The sequence below is a fragment of the Pinus tabuliformis genome, chromosome 1_1 (genome assembly GCF_031772625.1).
Source record: "Pinus tabuliformis cultivar Carrire ecotype Pingquan chromosome 1_1, CPIR1, whole genome shotgun sequence".
Classification (NCBI taxonomy): domain Eukaryota; kingdom Viridiplantae; phylum Streptophyta; class Pinopsida; order Pinales; family Pinaceae; genus Pinus; species Pinus tabuliformis.
Window position 1 is genome coordinate 427,476,996 of NC_142297.1, and position 22,103 is coordinate 427,499,098.

The following is a 22,103-nucleotide window of genomic DNA, read 5'->3' on the forward strand; positions in this document are numbered from 1 at the left end:
TTGATTCTTCTTCTTCTTCTAGTTATATTGTTCAACTCGATCTTTAAGCTTCCGTAAATTGATAGTAGAAGTCAGTTATAATATTTTGCTTTGATTTATATTTCATTATCGGGTTAACCTATCACAAATTTTCTACATTCCCTAATCATTCCTTGTCTTCAAAACTTCATTTGAATTCAAATATTTGTCTGGTTTTTGAACTTAAAAATGTCCAAAATATGGCATCTCTCTAGTTCAGTGCTCAACATTGATTTTTAGCTACAGACATTTGATTTTAGGATAGATAGATTTGAAGGGGGTTTTGAATAATTTTGGCATTTGATTCCTCTGCCAAATAAATCATTTTTCATTTTGATCCACCGTGGGCTGAAAGACGTCCTTTAGTTGGAATCTCAATAGCCGATTTCAACTTCACAGGTCAATTCACTTGTCCTAAACTGATTTCTTTCTTCAATAAGATGAATCCTCATTCAAGTGTGTTGTTTTCTCCTCTCCTGAGGATGATTTTCTGTAGCCATTTACTTCTCCTCTGCTCATGTTGATTCCATTACAGTGGAATTTTATTTTTAGAACAAGTTGATTTATTCAAGAAAATCATTTCCTTTCTTCACTGGACAAGTCAATTTCTTCTTCAATTGGTTGATTCCCCTTTAGCTGTCATGATATTGCTTCACGTGGAATCAATCTCTCCCATGCCATGTTTAATCTTGAAAATCAATTTCTTCCAGACTTGGTAAATTTTAACAGTGGACTTGATTCCTCCGTTCTAAGTTGTTTCTAAAAAGTTGGATGTTCTGAATTCTTTATATTAATTCCCTTGCGAAGTCAATTCCTTTGTCAAATCAATTTTCCCTTTTAGCGAGAATGATTTATACAACTACTGGTCAATTTTAATTTGAAAAGTGATTCTTCCTTTCACCTAAAACACTTTCTATAATGACAAGTTCACTCTTTCTTTTTAACTTTACAACCAATCAATCCTCTCTTAATTAAACTAGTTTTCCTTTAATTTTGATTGTTTCTCTCTAGTTGGTCATTCAGTATTTCTTATTCCTCTCCCTCGTGAATTTTCTACCCATATAATTCCAAGATATGCCCAATCCTCATTCCTTACAACAAGAATTTGTTACCATTCTTGTGGTTCCTCCTGTGTTGCAATTACCCATAAGTGTGGATAAGTGACATGTACCACCTAAAACATGGCATCACCGGTCTCAGTTATATTTTGAGTATATTTTAAAAGTCAGATTTCCATCTCTGGTCCCTTTGTGATCCCATGGAATGGATGAATATAAATATTGGGATGTTCCCCACCAATATGGATGGGATTGCTAACAAACTCTCATATACTCCTATCCATGTATTCGCTCATTGTTTGTCTTGGATTAGTCCTACATTCATTTATGTACTTCAAATCATAACTCTTCATTTTGAGGTTTTGGGTTCCACAAAAGTTTATACTTCTTTCATGAGATACTTTTGCTCTCTTTTGAACAAAGACTTCATTGTTCCCTCGATTGATGGATGTAAGTAATTTTCAACAAGTTATGCACCAATTCCATAAATTTACATTGTACCACTAGGCTAAAGGGGTCTTAACAATAGTGGAATTCATCTGATTGATCTATAAATTATACGCTTTCCATTATAATTGGTACACAACATAGCTTCAAAAAATTGTTCAAAATGCCATCTCCCATTGTTGCCGACAATCATGATTACGACCCGTGCTTAACTTATTCTTCCCATGTGTGTGTAGTGATGGGCCTTTCAAATGTATTCGATAGCCCAAGTTTTTTTAATCCTTCATGAACTTACGTACACTTCTTTTTCCAATTAATAAACCTTTTTACCTATTTAAGAACTAATATAAACTAGCTTAACTAAAACAAGCAATTTATGGCAATTTATTTTGTTCATTGATGGTTAGGAAATATTATGCTTGAGTTAAAATTTTAGGGATACTAATCATTTGTTGTAGGGGATAGTGTTTCTTTTCTTGTTAAATCATGATATTAAGGAAGATCCGTGGTGATAGTTTAAATAAGTGAAGAAACTAGCATCCATTCAGACTCGTGAAGAATATAAGCCTTATTTTTATGGAAATTCTTCTCTAAGGGACAGTAAAATGGCTGAGAAGTACCTAGATTAAATGCGAAACAAATCTCGAACACAGCAATAAACTAAATTGATACTTGGTCTACACCAATAAAAAGCTAGTCAATATTGAACCTGAAGTAAACAAAGAAATTTGGAAGGCGAATATAGAAACCCTTTCTTGTACAATAGACTATAGGGGATGCAACCTGAAAACACCAATAACAGTAAGAGGACCTCATTACCTGTAACACTGCCAGAAAGTAGCAAAGACTTTCTAGCTGTCAAGAGAAAACCAGTGAGCCTGTGAAAGTTCTTGAATGCTGATATAAAACCCCCCTTATGTAGATATGTGTAATTCAAATTAGTTATAATTAAGTCCGGGAGAAATGTTGGACACAAGAGGATGAATTGGTCAGGCAAATGCATGAGAAAATTACCTATGGAGCCGAGAGGCCAGACCCTTCTTGCTACATAGTATTCATACTTGTTTCCCACCCCAAATCTGCAATTTGAAACATGCTATCTTCCTCCCTCACCTTGACGACAAATTTTTCATTTTTGTAAATTGAATGCTCGAGAAGGGGGTTAATGGCCATAACCATATTTAAATGCACGAGCATTGTAATAAAAAGTTCCAACCACCCAACTACCTCTGCATGATCGAACAAATGGAAATCCTCCAATCGTCTAACACATAATCTAATGACTGAGAGTGATGACATGTAGCTTCCAGAGAAGTTTCTTTAGAGGGGAATGCCTTACGGCGTAATTAGAGTTACTGGGACAAGAGAGAAGCCACTAGGCCAAATTAGCTATGCCAAATTCTCGAGATGAGTGCATTTGTCAATATTATAATATCTCACTACATAGATTGGGTGGAGTTAGTTTGCCAAGAAATTAGTTAGTTGTTATCTTACAGTCACTATGTTATGAAATACAAGCAAGAAGTCACAAACAACAATTAGCTAGCCTAGGTTTTCGAGATGAATGCATTTGTGGATATTATAATACCTCACTCCATATCCCCATTTCATCCGATTAGTTGTGCAAAAATTTAAATCGTCATTATCTCACTTACCATTGTTGAAATAACGAGAGGTGTTCCTGATGTAGAGTACATGAAAGTGATAATGTTGTAAATATATTAATGCGCAATAAACAATAACCATGTTAAAATCTATTTAATGCTTCCTCTCTTTTGATCTAAGAATTGTGTAAAGTTTTTAAGGAGAAACAACTTCTCCTATTCTATCACCAATTTTTATTATTCAGTAAATGTTTTCATATACATTTAACATCAAATTTTAAAATATGTTTGTTCTAACTTACATGCATCGTAATACAAATATTTTCATGATTTGATAATATTAGTTATTTGTAATTATATATGTTCATATCCAAGTATTACCTTAACCAATAAGCTATTAGTGTATTAATTTGACAATAATTTTCATTATGTAAATAAATTTTTATCATATGAGCAATTATTTTACTATTTTAGCATATATTAATGTAAATAAATACCTTCCCATAAATGATTTGATTCTCAAATTTATAAATAAAGTCTCATCCTAAGAGACCATTAAAATACATAAATCTAAAACTTCTTATTTTTGTAAGATTTTGTTTTCATTCTTAAATATAATTTTCTTATTTTTTGTTTATCCCGAATCACATTGTTATTGAGGTTCAACATTGGAGTTATTATTTCCTATACAAATTGAAGTTTTAAAAAAATAAAATTGAAATGAAATTTTTTTCTTTTCTTTTCAATGAAAAAGTAAAGATTTATTTTTTTTAAATATATTCTAATTGCTATTTCTTTTATATAATTTTTATTTTGTTAGTCAGTTATAAATATTAACATTATTGCATATCAGTCTATAAAAATGTTTATCATTTTAACAAATACAATTCTATCATCATAGAAACATGTTTATTATAGAAACATTTATGTATATATTAAACATATTTATTGGAACTACTATTGAACAAATAGTATGTGTTGTTAATTCTTTATTCCTTGTAGGGAAGTGATAATTTCAATTTGAATCAACTCCTCCATCCTCTTTTTAGTTGGGTTTATAAAAAATAATTACCAATATTATTCATCTCTACTTGAACGTAATTGCTTTACATTCTTGTATTTAATAATGGTATATACATATTTTGTGTGCTTAATGCATAGACATCTCATAGTAAAAAATAATACAACTTAATTAATTTCTTACATAAGCACGAGAAATAATACAACTTGATTAACGAGAAATAATACAACTTGATTAATTTCTTACATAAGCACGAGAATATGATATCCAAGAGCTGACCATTATCATAGACTAATTTAATAGATTTTCCACATTAACTAAATGATTTAATTGATTTCATGCTCATATAATAATCATAAAAACTTTATACTAGACATGTTATCATTTGTTTATTAAAAGATAATATGTGACATTTTCATTGTAAAAATTGAACTTTAGATTTATGATATTTAATTTTTATGAAGGAAAATATTGTAACTTTCAAAATTTTCATGTCCCATTAAAATGTTTATAAATTTATAAATAAAGAATTAAAAGAAATCTTCATTTTACAAACTAGAGATTAATATAGATTAATAGTATTTATTATACTCATGTTTAAATGTAAAAGTTATGCAATTTTGATGTTCAAGTCTAAACAATGTCATACAATATTTTCAAAATAATGAAATGAGTTTATATTTTAGAATTTTTTTCTAATATCTCAATGTGATGACTCCATGACCACACTAATTTTTATATCTTCTTCAAATTTATTTTAAAATATTATTTGAGAATTTGATTGTTAAAAATCCCACCAGCGTAGTCACTTTCCATTTCAATTACTGAATATATAACTACTATTATTTTTATATTAAATTTTTTAATTTTCCAAAGATTTTCTTTAAATTTGATATGGCATATAATTATTAGTTAATTCATATTAATATTGAAATATGTATTTATTAATTATTTTAAAATAGATTTATAAGTTTTAGTAGTATTTATGTTTAAGAAAAGACTTTTCAGTAAAAATCACATAGGAGAAAATTTTATTGACACATTCAAACTAGCTAGTGTAATTCATCATCGAAACTAGTTATAAAAAAATTAAATAAATTTTTATTAAAAAAAAATATTTAAAACAATTTTTTTAATAGGGAAAAAATATTTATGTACAAAGTGCTAAATAAAATTTAATTATTCAATCTTAAATATAATATATCTTCTGAAATTTAATTATTAATTTTCATTAAAGAACAAAAATAATTAATTTCTTTAGTATAAAAATAATAATTTCCATAAATAAATAAATAAATAAATAAATATATATATATATATATATATATAATCTTAATAAATATCTTTATATTTTAAAAGATTTATATATAAATTATATAAATTTAAAAAACATATCGTAGGAAAATACATTTGTTGATCTTAAATGTGTTACATTTGTGTTGCCTCTCCCATTTACTGCACCGTGCTCGGGAAAGACACTCGTGGAAGATAGGTCGACCGAGACTATAATCACCGGTCAAAGTCAACATTCGTAGCAAACGAAGCATATTCATCATAAGAAAGGACACAAAATTTCCACCATTCGGAAGCTTTCTATATTGTTGATAGAACATGATTGAAGTATAAAGTATAATTCATTATTATCGTTTCCTCAAAATCTTTATAATTATTCATCTTTCCAATCGCTCACAGACGGAGACAAATCAAATACTATTGGGGGAATCTATCTTGTGACTGAAGCGTTTGTTTATTATGTTTTCATAGTTTTTTTCCTTCGATTATTTATTCAATGTTTTAAACTGCCATAATACGGGCAAGGGTATTTAAAATATCTATGAATATGTGTGATAATAAAAGTTTTTAAGGAAAATTTCAATTCATGTATAGCTAATGTGCAATTAAAGATGGATAATGGTTTACAATTAAGGATGGATAATGGTTTGATTATCGATTGAAAATTGCAACTATGTCAACAACATCTTTTTAACAAACTCTATTCAAACTCTGTTTTTTTTAATGTTTAATAATCCTTCATCATTGTGGGTGAAACAGTTAACAATAATATTATAATTATTGTTCAAATAAATTCATAGATTTTGTAGAATTTCTTTCGGATACACTGCATTAGGTTTCTTTATAATCGAAGTTTTGAATCAGCAATGATGGTTCATCTTCAGGATGTCAAAGATTATTAAAAGACTGATCTCGTTTTTCCAAATATATAGAGATGTATGAGATGTTTAGCTGACATATTTGATTATTGTATGGCTTCTCAAAGAATGGTTGATAGTGGCAAAGGTAGGAATAATTGTTGAATCTCTGCACCTCTTTAAGAATGTAAGGTCAGTCTTCTTTTTCGTTAACAGTAGTCTGTGTCGTTCAAATATGCGAACTTCTTTCATTATCTCCCTTCCGTATTGGGTGAGTATTTTGTCTTTGAGGTTTCTACGAGTTTCATGATTTTGTAGAATTTCTTCCGAATACATCGCATTACGTTTCTTTATAATCCACGTTTCGAACCAGCAACGATGGTTCATCTTCAGGATGTGAAAGATTCTTAAAAGACTGATCTCATTTTTCCAAATATATAGAGATGTATGAGATGTTTAGCCGACATATTTGATTATTGTGTTGCTTCTCAGAGAATGGTTGATAGTGGCAAAGGTAGGAATAATCGCTGAATCTCGGCACCTCTTTAAGAATGTAAGCTCAGTCCTCTTTTTTGTTAAGAGCAATCCGTGTCATTCAAATCTGCGAACTTCTTTCATTATCTCCCTTATGGAAGAAATTCATGAAACTCGTAGAAACCTCAAAGACAAAATTTATAGATATCATCTAGAAAAGTGTGTCAATCTCCTCACACATGTGAACTAAAGATGATGTTTCATATGTAAATTTTGGTTAATTTTTGGATGTTTAACAAATTGTCGAAATAAAAAATCATCAATGATTTTTTCTATATTGTAGGATGATCTCAAAAATAAATATTGAAATATTATCACATGGAGCTACAATTCCTCCGATGTTGTAAAAATACATATATTACTGATTAATTCTACAAATCCTAACCAACTCCCAAGTCCAAAATGATGGTCCCTACACTCAAGCAATATAACAAAAAATATTTATGATCTAGCTCAACATGCATGCCAATAAGTAGGTGCACTATATTAAAGTGGTATACCAAGTAAAATAGGTTGTATCTCGTAGAAAATCCCAACCATGGTACCAAGATAATAGTAAAACACTATTCTCATCCTAGACATGTAATGAGGGTGCATCACCACTGGGAATGTAATACATTATTATTGCATCATTAAGCCTTAGAAAGGGCTACATTACCTTGGAATCTCGTCTAGTACCACCATGTTAGTTCAAACATGAGAAATAATACACATCGACACTGGTAGTTACATAATCAAATGCAAATTCCCCCTAGCTGGTGTCTAGCAATGTTGTAATGTTATACTACAACAGATCACTTGGGAAATCACATTAGGGAAATGTGAATCACTGCACTAAATGAAATCAAATACAATAGGAAAGAGGCATATGAATATTTTTATCTTAACTATGTCCCCACCAAATACCCATCAATAGGGTACACGTATAATTCCCCCTTTTAATTTCAAACCAATAACATAATTCCATCATATATAGCTACTAGCGCACTCCAAAGAAATATTAATCATAATGTCGTAAGCATCAATGTGTCAAGGTAGTGGCAGAAGTAAAGGAATGAAATAGGAATGAAACTAGTAGATAGCCATATAACATAGAGAATCAAATCCTTCCATTAAAAATCTTCATCAATAGTTAGTTGACAAGAAGAGAATCTTTTCTAGGAATTTTTGTAGCTGCAAACTCCATCCAAATGATCCATGTGTACTATTCACAATCCCCATTAATTTAAAGAAAATGATAATGTGAAATGTCAAACGATATTAGGTGTAACATTAGACACTAATTAGGGATGTGTGGTCTATAACATTATGCATGAGGACTCCAAAAATATATCTTTAGTTCTCAATAAGGCTTTTGAGAAAAAAAGTAAGAAATACATCTAGTGTGATGTATACATATTCACATCCCTTAATATAAAATATCATGTATACTTTATTATATGAATCACTCTTCCAAAATTGGCTTTAGAAGATGAAATGGCATAGACTCATAATTCCAAAAATAGTATGAATATAAATGCACTGCTCATGAGCATGGTGTTTATTCATACTAAAATTATGTATCATAGGGAAATACATGTGATAGGTGAAATCAAATAACCAATTCAACAAGCCTAATATCAATTCAGCACCAGAAAATATCTTCATGTGTTCTATAGTGAATAAAAAAAAAGTTATAACAAAGACTAATCATAGTGATATTGAAAATTTTATTCCTAGATTCAAAACAAAATGCAATCCTACAATTACCTACCAATACACATCACTATCATGATAGTGTTATCCACTACATGATAATACTAATCGGTGTTAGTAATGGCTAAAATAATTTCTAACATATTAATATGGCATTCCATTCTCAACTTGCAAGTTGTTTCATATGTGCCTTCTCAAAAGAAAATGTACCTAAAAGACTATGCAATCCTGCAATTATCAACCAATATAAACATCACCATCATGGTACCATTCTCCACTACATGATAATACTAATCGAAGTTAATAATGGCTGAAATAATTTCTAACATATTAATATGGCATTCGATTCTCAAATTGCAAGTTGTTTCATATGTTCCTTCTCAAAAGAAAATGTACCTACAAGATTTTTGCATGGCTAGAAATTTCTAGAGGAAAACATGAATTCAATATCTATATATTCTATACATTTTCTAGAACAAAAAACACAAATATTGACTAAAACATTACATGCAATGTCAATAAATTTTGAATAAATAGATAGCTATAAATTTATAACATTTTCACCATTAGTGACATATAAAAAATATTAAAATTTTGTAAATCATTTATGTGAAAGACTCAATGGTTTTTTTGGCCTTTTTAATTATTACTAATATAAAAATGTTAGAATAGTTAACAATAATATGAAATTTACGTGTGAATACAAGGCTAAAATTTCTAAATTTATCACCTCTTTCTCTACCACTTCAACCACAATATAAGGTGGTCTGATGGTATCAATATTGACAATTTATCTTTATAAAATTTACTATTACCTTCATATATATGGTTTCAATACAAACTCCAATTTCACTCATCCCAAATATGATTACTAAGCGAAAATTCTTGTCTATTTCATTTTTCTTAAAAAAAAATATCACTATTCTTTCAAGTGGCTGTGTTTAAAAGTAACCTTGTAAAATCATTAAAATTAAAATTGTGAAAACAACCATAGATTAAAAGACTCCTATCCTCATAGGATAATGAGATGGATGCATGGAATTTCCAGTGACTTATAGCTTCCATATGTCAAGCTACAATATATTATTTAACAAAATGTTCATGCTTGTCTTCAATAAAATATGAAATATCTTCGGAAATTAGCTCAGAGGAATAAAAATTTTCCTGCAAGGTCTCCTTAATAAATATGGCATTAAATTTATGTGGACCATAACCACTCTATGAATATTTACAAAACTATATGAATCCAACATACAAATCATAATATTTTCTTGTAATTCTAGGAATGAGTTCATAGTATGATCACAAAAATTAGGTAGAAAAAATGTCAAAATAACACCCACATTGTTAATATTAGTTTTCAACATGACTTTCATGAAGGACATAGCATGTTTCGTTATTCAATCAATGTCTACTAAAAATCATGTTTTATCAGTCCCCTCAAAATAAAATACTTGGGAATAAGATCATCAAATTCATGTGGAGATCATGCAATACATGAAATAAATAAAGTAGGGTAGACATCAAGATCTACTGATTCCATGATGATTAAAATATTCATTAAAAAGTCTTCAAATTTTAAACTCAATGCTACTTCAGAGAAAATTGAATGTTTGGCATTGCAAAGGTGACATCAAATATTCTTTGTTTGTGCTCACCCTAAAAGATAGAAGTCATTAAATTAGGAGTTTCTAGCTATGAACATGATGTTGAGATATATATCCCCATAAAAAATAATGTAATCAACAAATTATTATGAGACAAGATTTATCACCAAAAATGGAAACAAATTGATACAACAAAATCTAGCATCCACAAAAGTGTAATTCACTAGCCACCAATGTTATAACTTTATGTAACATAGAAATGTCACATCAACAACTCACCATGCTCTTTAGGTTGGTTATTGTCCAACACAAAGTGGCTTCCATGAGTTATTGAAATATGAAGGTAATGTTTGAAGACTAAGCATTAATAATGGAACATTGTTGTCTATGGATGGAAATGGAGATGGGGAAAAGGATATGGAAAATAAATAATTGGAAGTATCAGGGAACAAGGAGATTAGATGATGTTGGGAAAGGGATATCAACCTATATAGTTAATGGAGACATCAAATACTGCATCAAATGAAAAGGCTATTTTTCTATAATCGACTACTTTCAGGTACATTAGATGATATAAAGAGTTATTTTTCCACATTCACCACCACAACATTAAGCCTTATAAAGGACTAGGTCACATGAAATCCTATGTATTACATATCTGTAATTGAGTCCTATGAAATAATATCGATGAAAAAGTTTCCCTAAACCATGAAAGACATAGTACCTGCTAGGTGATATATAGTAATATTACAATGTTAAAAAAATATATGACATACGAAAATACGTTCAATGAAAAGTGTATAAATGCATCATAAAAAACACAATAATAAAGAGGCATATGAGGAGTTTTATCTCAAATATTTTGGCACCACATATTCATCGAAAAGAGACCATGTAGAACACCACTTCCCAGTGACAAACTAATCAAGATCTTTTATCGTGAGCCTAGATTTTATCATGCTTAAATAGAATGTTAAATACCAAGCTTGACAAAAATCTTCTGAAAAATACAAAAATATAAATAAACAATTATAGATAACATAAAAAAAAAATATGATTGATAACATAGTTCACCTAGTGTGGGCTATGTAGAATTTCCATGAAATTATGATCTGTTGATAAGAATAATCTGAAAACCACATTATTTTGTTATAAACAAAAAATTTCTTTGCTAAATTTGCAATGGAATTAGGAATTCAAATAAAATACAGTCACACAATTCAAGGAAATTTTTTCATTAGGGAACCCAACTCGGAAAACCCTTTGCTTGATGAGAATTTTGTTGATAGAAACACTGAGCAACTAATCTCCTACAAAATACTATTTTCTCAATCTGAAAGACACACTTGTCCTTCTTGGTTGTCATAAGCTTAAAACTTGTGCACGATGGTTAATATTTGTTGTCCTCTACCAACCCGTGCACAAGTTCCTCTTGCAGACTCTTCCTCTCACAAGCTCCACACACAAACTTGTCCTTCCTATTGCTTGGTCTCACCAAAACAATGATTAAACTTGTGCCTTAGTTCTTCCATTTAAATAAAATTTGAATTGTCAAAATTAGTGATTTTTCTAATTAAGGAATGCTTTTGTGATTAATTGAGTTAGCATGAGTTAACTTCTCATGCAACTCATCCTATTTCATGTCAACCACTTGAAACCTAATCCCTTGTGTTTTTCCTCAATCAGCTGACACTAGAAAATCAAGAACTCAACTTTCAATTTCAGCACATCAGATAACCACATCCTATCTCGCCCTAATTTTTAGGGACTGATTCCTTAATTATAGTAACTCATCCTAATTTATAGGGAATCTCCTAGTTTTTAGGATCTCGAGTCATGCACATGAAGGAACTCGTTCTAGCTCCTATGAAAAAGGGACAAATCAAGGGACCCTTTTCTCGCTAATATTTTCAATGCTCCCTCTTAGCAAGGAAGGCATTCCTAGAAGAACCTTGTCCACTTGGATCCCTCTAAACTAGAAGACTTCCCTTCTTTCTTTTGCAGAAACAATTTTGAAGACCTGTTATTTCCCACCATGTTCTATGAGCCCATATTTTTCCACTATAAATGATCACAACTCCTTTTGTGTCACTAAACTCTGGCTTAATGATTTTCCCACTAGAAGGCCTTTAGCTCCACTAAGAAGTCTACTCATTGGTTCTTCTCAATTTTCGCTGTTATCAATGGTTTGGCCATCTGCAACCCACTGAACTATGGCTCCACAACTCTGCATGCTAACAACTTCGGGATACTTTCGTAGGTAATGTACTTGATGCCTTCAAGAAGCTACATACTACATATGAAATTCATTGTTAACAACTATGTTTATGTACAGTGCTAAGCCTTCTAGATCTACGCTATCTTTGTGACATATCAACTACTACTGTCACTCTTCTTAGGTCTTTTAGATAATACCACATATATTCACTCCTTGACTTATCTATGAATTCTGTAAAGAGCCTTCTTATCTCTGATTTGTAAAACACCAAACAAGTAAACTAGGGTGGAAAAACCAACCAACCCACTTGACTGCTCTTGGCTAATCCAAAACTCAAACCTTTGGGTATCAAAATACAACCCACTTGTTGTGATAATTCTACCACTTATCCACATCACTTAGGGCAACTACACAACCAATAACATGCCTCCATCCTACTGTACAAAGGTTGCTATGAAACTATTGTTCAATACTCTAAATAAATTTCAACACCTAGCATTCAATCAACAGAAAACGTGGAATCCAGATCACCAACTAGAGATCATAAATCCTTCCCTTTATGCAAGATGCACTTGGGATGACCCTTAGCTCTATTCTAACTTTGCTGATACGATGTATAATTTCCATGAAATTATAATCTACTGATAAGAACAATCTGAGAACCACTATATTTTCTTACAAACACATAATTTATCAACTCAATTTGCTGAAAAATTATGAACAAAAATAAAACACAGTCACACAATTCAAGACAATTTTTTTACTAGGGAACCCAATAGGGAAAACCCTCTACTTGATGAATTTTTTTTTGATATAAAAATTGAGCAATATTTGATCTCTTACAAAATATTATAGTTTCAATGCGAAAGATGCACTTGTCTTTCATGCTTATTCTAAGCTTGAAACTTTTCAAAAGTAGTTGATGTTTGTTGCCCTCTACCAACTTGTGCACAAGTTTGTCGTGCACAGTCTTCTCCTCACAAGATCCATGCACAAACTTGCGCTTCCTATTTCTTGGTCTCACCAACTCATGCTCACCAAAATAATGATTAAACATATGCCTTTTTTCCTCCTTTTAAAGAAAATCGCAATGGTTAAAATTCGCGATATTTCTAATCAGGGAATGATTTTTTCATTAATTGAGTTACCATGAGTTAAGTCTTGATGAAGCTCATTTGATTTCAAGTAAACCACTTGAAACTTAATCACTTGTGTTTTTCCTCCATCAACTCACACTAGAAAATCAAGAACTCAACTTTCAATTTTAGATAAACACAACCTAACTCGTCCTAAGTTTTAGGGACCATTTCCTAAATCATAGGAACTCATCCTAATTTATAGGGAATATCCTATTTTTTAGGAACTCAAGTCATGCACAAGAAGAAACTCGTTCTAGCTCTTATGATTAAGGCACAAATTGAGGAACCCTTTTCTCGCTAATATTTTCAACAAGCTATGTCTCCATCATTCGCTTCCAATGGAGTAGCCTCTTCAATTATGATGTGAAGTAACTCCAATTAGATCAATTCCCAATCTCCATGGATTTCTCACTACTCTACATCTTTACAAAAATACTCTAAGAAAACCTCACAAAAAATTTCCTTTTAGAATTCTCCAAAAGGGAATAAATTCTATGATCTATCAGAAAGACAATGATAATCATGCTACAAAATCAAATTAGATCGGTTTTGTTCCAAAAATACAACGCTATAATCCTTTTTGTAGCTATACAATGAAATTTACAAACTCGTGTCAACCAATCTCACTTTTTGCAGCACTTCAAAAGGGTCAAATTTATGTTTTACACATAATACACAGTACAAAACCAGTTCATAAAAGATAAACGTTAGGAAAATATAGCATAGCGACAAAGCTTGGATGCATTGCAAAATTCATTTTATATATATAGGATTTTAGGGTCCACATCATGTTAAGATGGGGACACCAAGGTCCAACTTTGTCTAACTTTTGAATGTTTTTATTATTGTAATGTCTTCGCAATTTGAGGAGGGGAGTGTGCATAACGCTAAGAGTCAAAAGGGGATTTTAAGAATGTCAAAGCCCCTTATTTTGTAAAAGGATGGGCTATTTTGATGATACAATGAACCCCGCCCATGGTTCGTGGACCATGGGAATGTAATGTAAAATATATAAAAGGGATTCATGTAGGAGTCATTAGAGGCCACTCTGAGCTCATGAATGGGATTTTGATTCTATTTTGTCTGTAATTCTATATTTTGGTGAATGGGAAGGCTCTTGTAGCTGAGTGTGCATAGAACTTGGTAAGTCTGTAGCTGAGTGTGCATAGAACTTGGTAAGTCTGTAGCTGAGTGTGTGGTCCCATATAGGTATGTGCGTAGGCTTAGAATATGTGTATGCATTGAGGATTTGAAGTAATAAATAAAATTTGAAGCAAATATGTGCTTTCCCTGTTTATTTATATGTTATGTGTCTTTATGCTCATTTATGATTCAGTTCTCTATTATATTGCTTTAATTGCATCACGAAGGTTCAAATCTACTTTGGTTTAGTAACGTATGCATGTTAGAAAACATAAGTGAAGGTCATAGATCTAGTTAAATAGAGATTGCTTTAAGTCTGTGATTCAGAAAATAAGGGTTCACGAAGGCCAGATAAGGCCTTAATTTAAGGGAACTCCTCACTACTACATCACATAGCCTTCTAGATGTAGAAACCTAGTTCTCGCATCCCCCAATACTACCTTGGTTGAGACTGCAATTTGTGCTAAGTGGATTGTTGCCGAAAGGGTCGGTAGTGTAGGGTTTTGTTGGTTAACACAACTAACCCTGAATGTGGGTTGAAGCCCCCTCCAGCCAACAAATGGTTCCATTGCTGGGATTGAGATCTATTTGAGGGATGTATGATGTGGTGTCTGTGGATACCAACTAGGAAATAAATGAAGAAGTAGATAGATCAGAATATGCATGAGTTTTCAGGTCAACAAAACCAAAATTCATTCTGGTCTAGGGAAAGGTGGTTATAGAGATATCTCTACATAGAAGAGCATGACTTTTTTTCATCATTCACGTGTGAATTAGACGAGTGGTTGTTTAAGCTAGCAGACAATGAACCTACTTGGAAACAAGAGGGTCCTATTGTGTGGACTCCTGAACTGGTCAAGCTCCTTGAAGAGTCTAATTATAAGGTCACAAGGGATGTTGACTATTGGAACGATAACATTTTGTGTGGTTTCATCACTGAAATTGCAATTGACATGTCTGTTTATTAAAGTGAAGATGAATTCCGATTCTTCAAGGGTCCGAGAGGTAATTACTTGAGATTGCTATAAAATTGGATTAAAATGTTGTTGTGTGAAAATGGTGTTATCCCTTTGAATTGTTGTTTAAAATAGGGTAGATTGAATCTACACAAAGAAGAAAGAGATTCAGATCAGATTGGGAAAAATACATTGAAGGCACATACATTCCATTATTGGGTGAACTGGACAGCGAAGAAAAAGGGACCAGCCCCAACACACTTGGAGGTACGCCGCAGACAGAAGGTCGGGGCACTTCTAGGATTTGACATCCATCCACCCTATCTCCACCTTCATCACCACCTCCTACACCTATGCCTCCACCACCACCTCCATCTCCACCTTCATTCTTCAGTATGGAAAAGACAGTAAAAATGCATGTATTCAAGGGTCAGGGATCGGAGGATCCTAATTTGTTTTGGTTCGTAGTGGAAGCTATGTGGAAAACACAACAAATCAATGATAATTACATGAAGAAATCACAACTGGTTACAACACTACAAGATAGAGTGCTTGCATGGTATATCAAATATAGCACAACCAATCCAAATTCTATGTTGGATGAGATAAAGATTGCATTGAACACATAATTTAGAAAGACAAAATCAAAGGCTCGATGTGTTGCTAAAATAAAGGAGATCAAGAAAACAACTAATGAGTCTACGTGGGATATGGGTTAAAGGTTGAAGTTCTTATTGACATAAGCTAATATTCATATTTCAGACAAACAACATAAGGAATGGTGCATAGCATCACCATTTCAATATTTAAGACTCCCTTTGTCTCAATAGAATATTGAGTCTCAGGTAGAAGCATTAGATATTGCAATGAAATTGGAGGCTTCACTGATCTATGATACTAATATAGAAGTCTAATAGATCTAGTCACAATTAGGAAGCCTGCATATGGAGTTTCAGGACCTGAAGAAGGGGAAGGAGGTTTAGTCAGGATTATGCCCTGAAGTTTGGTGCATGAAGTGCAAGTTTGTAGGCCACTATAAGGATCAGTGCGCTGTCTACCCAAATTATATAGTTTTTGGAGGTCCCAGCCCACTGAAACCAAAGTCTCCTATTAGATCAAGCATTGGTTCAAGCATCTCTTGTAGTATCTAGAACTACCAAGAATGCATATGAAAAATAATTTTTATCTATTACAAAAAAAATTGTAGTCACCAATGTATCTTTTCAGCAAATTTTGTAAATCGGTTGGCCATGATGAACAAGATTTACAAAATTATGATTTGATGATAGACAAAACCCTGATGTATAAGATGAAGGCTGAAACCCATGTTAAAAATGATCAAGGCTCCCATACGACTTACAAAGGATTCTAAGGACATGGAAGAGGACAAGGATGAGGTGCTGGAAGAGGTTGGGGCCAAATCATCTTCTACAACTATGGAGAACCAAGACATTTTTTGCATGATTGTCATAATCCAAGTCATCCTTCTTGTCAATACTGTAAGCAATTTGATCATGTTATAGAAGTGTGTTATGTATTAATTGAAAAGATTCAGAAAAATAAGAACCAACATCCAAAGAATAACATTCAGATGATGCAATCTAAACCATGCGAAGACAATCCTAGTGTCAATGTAGTAATGCGAAGTGGTATATCCACTGGTGAAGAAAATGTAGAAGGTTAATTAGACATATGGGTTTGTGGGGCTACTGAAAAGAATGTTGAATTTGAATTACACAAAGAAAAGGAGACATTTATTGATCCAAGTTCTTCTACATCTAAAACTCATAAACCAATAGTCCTGTGAAGAGATAATTTTAAACAAAGTATTGTGATGGAGAACTATGATCCCACAGTGATGAAAATATTTCTACATACATGCATGAAGTTGTTGAGGGAATAGAAGGCAGTTGAAGAACTCCAAGAATTGATAGATAATTGTGCTAGTAAGGATAAGTTTTTCCCAGAATAATGCACAATAAATAAGGTGAACTGAAGCAAGAAGAGGACTAGCATGGAAATGTGGTTGACAACACAAATTGGTGATTTGATATGGACGAGATAATTTGATATTTGGGATTTGATGCTAATGTATTTCCAAAACAGACGTGCAAACATATGGGGAAAGCTAAGCTGCAGTGATCTCCAATCTAGTTGCGCATGGAAAACCAACAAAAGATAATTTCGATGGGTCACCTACATCGAGTAGCTGTGGATATTGAAGGAACCAGCGTGCTCATACATTTTGAAGATATGGAAATAGTAGATGATAGTAATCCATACCCAACATTTCTCGGGATTGATTGGGATTTTGACATGAATGTTATTATTAATTTGAAGAAGTGAAGCATGGAATTTGAAAATAATGGCCTTAGAGTAGTTGTTCCATTGGATATAGCTAAAGGTGCGCGATACACAGATCCATTCTATGATGACTATGATGATGAATAAATTGATCACATATATAACCTCACTACAACAAACAAATAATGGATTAATCCCACTGCGTATGGACATATCATTTGGCAGAAGGATAGTTTGTGCCAGTCAGACTCAGATGAAGAATTAGAAAATTGGGAGAATCAATGGCATGAGGTCTCTACACTATGATGCAATAGGCTTACAAAGTCTCTCTCTTGTATATCAATTAAGGTACGTAAATTACCTTATTATGATGGGCTAGACGATGTCAATACTTTCTTGACCATTTCGAAAGAGACGTACTAGAGGAGCATATGTTCCAGGGTGTAGATTTGGCTTTAAGAGCTATGCCTACAAGATGGTTGGGAACCCACAAGGATAACATTGCTAATTGGAACGAATATCATAGGTTCATGAGATTAAGGTTTGGATTTGCAACAACACAACTAAGCGAATAGTAGACAGATAAGGATGAACCATGTGAACATCTAGCTCAATGGATTAAGGCTTCGGGTGAGGTACCTCAACCAAAATGGGTACATATCTTTATTCACACCTTAGATGTTATACCGACGAACTGGTATTTAGAGATAGAGTTGCAACACGAGACTATTGATTAAGATGAAATTAAGGAGATTTTTTATGCTTACATTCATCATTGAAAATGGGTTCGAATCCATTGATGGGGTGCTTCAAGTGACTAAGGCAATGAATTTACGAACACCAATAACACTTATAACTTGGATGAAGCATGATTGGAGTGTGCAACTACTACATGCACTAGAATGCTACAATGTTACTATAGAAGAAGGTGATGAGGATCCACAAAACATCAACATTCCTGAGTCAGAAGGACTACTTGAAGTAGCAGGACCTGATGCAAAGGTCCCTGATATCTCATAGTCAGTAACGATAAGTTGTCCTAATGATAAACCACACTCAGTGGTTCAAAACACATCGAAAAAAGTATTATAATGTGATTTCCGCTAAATAAATATTCTAAGAAAAAAGAGACAAAACAATTAAATATTGGCTAAGAAGCATAACCAAAGTTCCCGCACATTGGTGACTATTGGGATGAACACATGGTCGACAAGGTTGCTGAATTACTTCATCAATATTAGGAATTATTTCCAACAAAATTCTTTGAATTGAACAACATAGTAGGTGATTTGGGTGTGATGAAGATCAATTTAAAACCAAATGTAAAGCCAATTAAGTAACACCCATATCGACTGAACCCCAACTACAAGGAAAAGGTACGAGAAGAGTTGGAAAAGATGCTTGTGATAGGTATAATTCACCCAGTGGAAGAGTCAGAATGGGTCAATCCGATGGTGTTCTAGGAAAAGAAAACAAAGGGTGATATAATGATCTGCATAGATCTATAGAAGTTAAATGAAGCATGCGTGCATGACTCCTTTCCTATGCATTTTACATATGAGGTTCTAGAAAACATTGGTGGATAGGAGGTTTCTTCGTTCATTGATGGATTTTTGGGATATCACAAAATTAAGATTGCAATAAAAGATAGAAGCAAGACTACCTTTTCTACAAAATGGGGGTCATTCCAATATACAGTTATGCCTTTTGGACTGAAAGATGCCCCTGGAGTATTCTCAATGGTGGTAGTCATAACACTCAAGGAATTTATTCACAAGTTTCTAGAGGTCCACTTTGACAATTGGACAATATTTGAGCTAGTTAAGAAACTGGTTTCTAGTTTGCGCCTAATGTTGGACACATGGAGGAAGTATCAGATTTCATTGAATTTAAAGAATGTATTTTCTTATGTACCTTATGGAATATTGTTGGGACATGTCATATCAATGTATGGATTGATGGTGGACACTGCCAAGACTATTTTAATTATCAATTTGGATCCAAATAGGAATTTAAAACAACTAAACGCCACTTTGGGTCATACAGGGTATTACAAGAAGTTTGTAAAGGCATACATGCAACACCAATGGAGAAGTTATTGAATATGGATGATATATTTTGTTAGGATAATGACTGCCATAAGAGCTTGGATGTTCTTAAGGAGAATATGATTATTGCACAAATCCGAATATTTTCATGTTAGAAGAAAGAGTTTCATGTGCACGTGGATGCGTCGTGTATAGCATTGGTAGTTGTTTTAACTCAACCAGGTGAAGGAGATATTGACCATCCGATTTTCTTTGCAATTAGGAAACTATCTAAGGTGGAATGAAACTATTCAACCACACAATGAGAAGGATTAGCCATGGTATATGCACTATAAAAATTCAGGCATTATCTGCTAGGTGCACAATTTAAAATGTATTGGATCATTCTCCATTGAAGTGCCTGGTCAATAAGCCTGTGTTGGGGAGGAAGATCTATAGATGGTTTCTTCTCTTCTAGGAGTATTATTTTGAAGTGATAGTTGAGCGAAGGAGATTAAATGCTAGACCTAATCACCTCTCTAGGATTGAGAATGGCGAAGAACCCACTAATACCGATGAGGGATTACCTAACATGCAATTATTTGATGTCAGAGTTGCTCATGAACATTTTACAGACATTATTTTCCTTTTGTCTACTCTCGTAGCTCTTGAAGAATACAAAACACATCAAAAGAAGGAACTAGTGGTAAGGGATACATATTTTTCAGTCATTGCAGGAAAATTATATAATATGGGATTGGATGAAGTTATCTGTCGATATGTACCTGAGTATGAATGACACAATAATTTTCCTGACATGCATGGTGGTGTCATAGGAGGGCACTATGCAGGCAAGGCAACTACCAGAAGATTCTTCGAGCAGGAATATGGTGGCCTATGGTACATAAATATTCTGAGTATTATATTACATGCAATGTGTGTCAGAGGACTGGAAGACCATCGCGAAGAGATGAATTCCGCTTAAACCCATAGGTCACGATGCAAGAATTTGATAAATGGGAAATTGACTTTGTTGAACTAATTAATCCAATAGGGAAGAAGATATGTTCACCTTATATTATCATTGTGATAGACTACTTGACCAGATGGGCTGAGGCACAACCTTTGAAGGTTTGCAGTGCAAAAATTGTTGCAATGTTTATATTCGAGCACATTCCATCACCGTTTGGATTCACAAAGATGATAATGAGTGACCAAGGTTCACACTTCTTGAATGAAACAATTAAGGTGTTAATAGAAGAGTTCCAGATTCACCATCGGAAGAGTATGTCGTATCATCCCCAAGTGAGTGGTATTGTCAAAGATTTTAATAAAATATTGAAGAATGCATTAATGAAAATATACTATGTTAATAGGAATGACTAGGATGTGTGCATACCAATGGTTCTCTCGGAATATAGGACAACTTGTAAGAAATTGAGAGGGAAAACACTATTTAGAATGGTATATGGACAAGAAGTAGTAATTCCAATGGAGTATATAGTGCCCATCTTAAGGATCACAACAACAACTAACATGGTCGATATTGACTACATGGAGGAATGTTTAGTGAAACTACTTGTGCTGGAGGAGGATCACATTCTGGATGGTTTTCATCAGCACATGCAGAAAGCCAGGGAATATGTGTGGCATGATCGCCACATTAAGAAACACACTTTTAAGAATGGAGATTTGGTCCCGATGTATGATAATAAGTTTAAAATGTTTCCAGGGAAGTTTCAGATGTATTGGCTAGGACCCTATGTAATCAAGGATATTTCGGAGCGTGGTGCAGTTCATCTCGTGAAGCTGAATGGGAAGTTGTTTCCTGAAAGGATTAATGGAAGAATATTGAAGGTATACATGGAAAATATCTTTCCTCAAAGACTACAATGCCTATTTGACAACAGGAAATTATTGGTCTTCATGTATCTCAAAGAAAGCACAAGAGTATAAACTACTCTTCCAAGTGATGGTTTGGTAAAGAAGGAAGGTTGTGTGATGTTTAGGGAGATGGTGCAGTTGAAGAAAGATGCGACAATGTAGATGTGCCATAAGGGAGGATCCCACACAGTCTATTCATAATATGACCATTGGAGAAGCTACGATTGATTTGACAATGATTTTTCCATTAAAGGGAGTGGGGGAAGTGCATTTATGGAGCATATCTATGGCAATATAC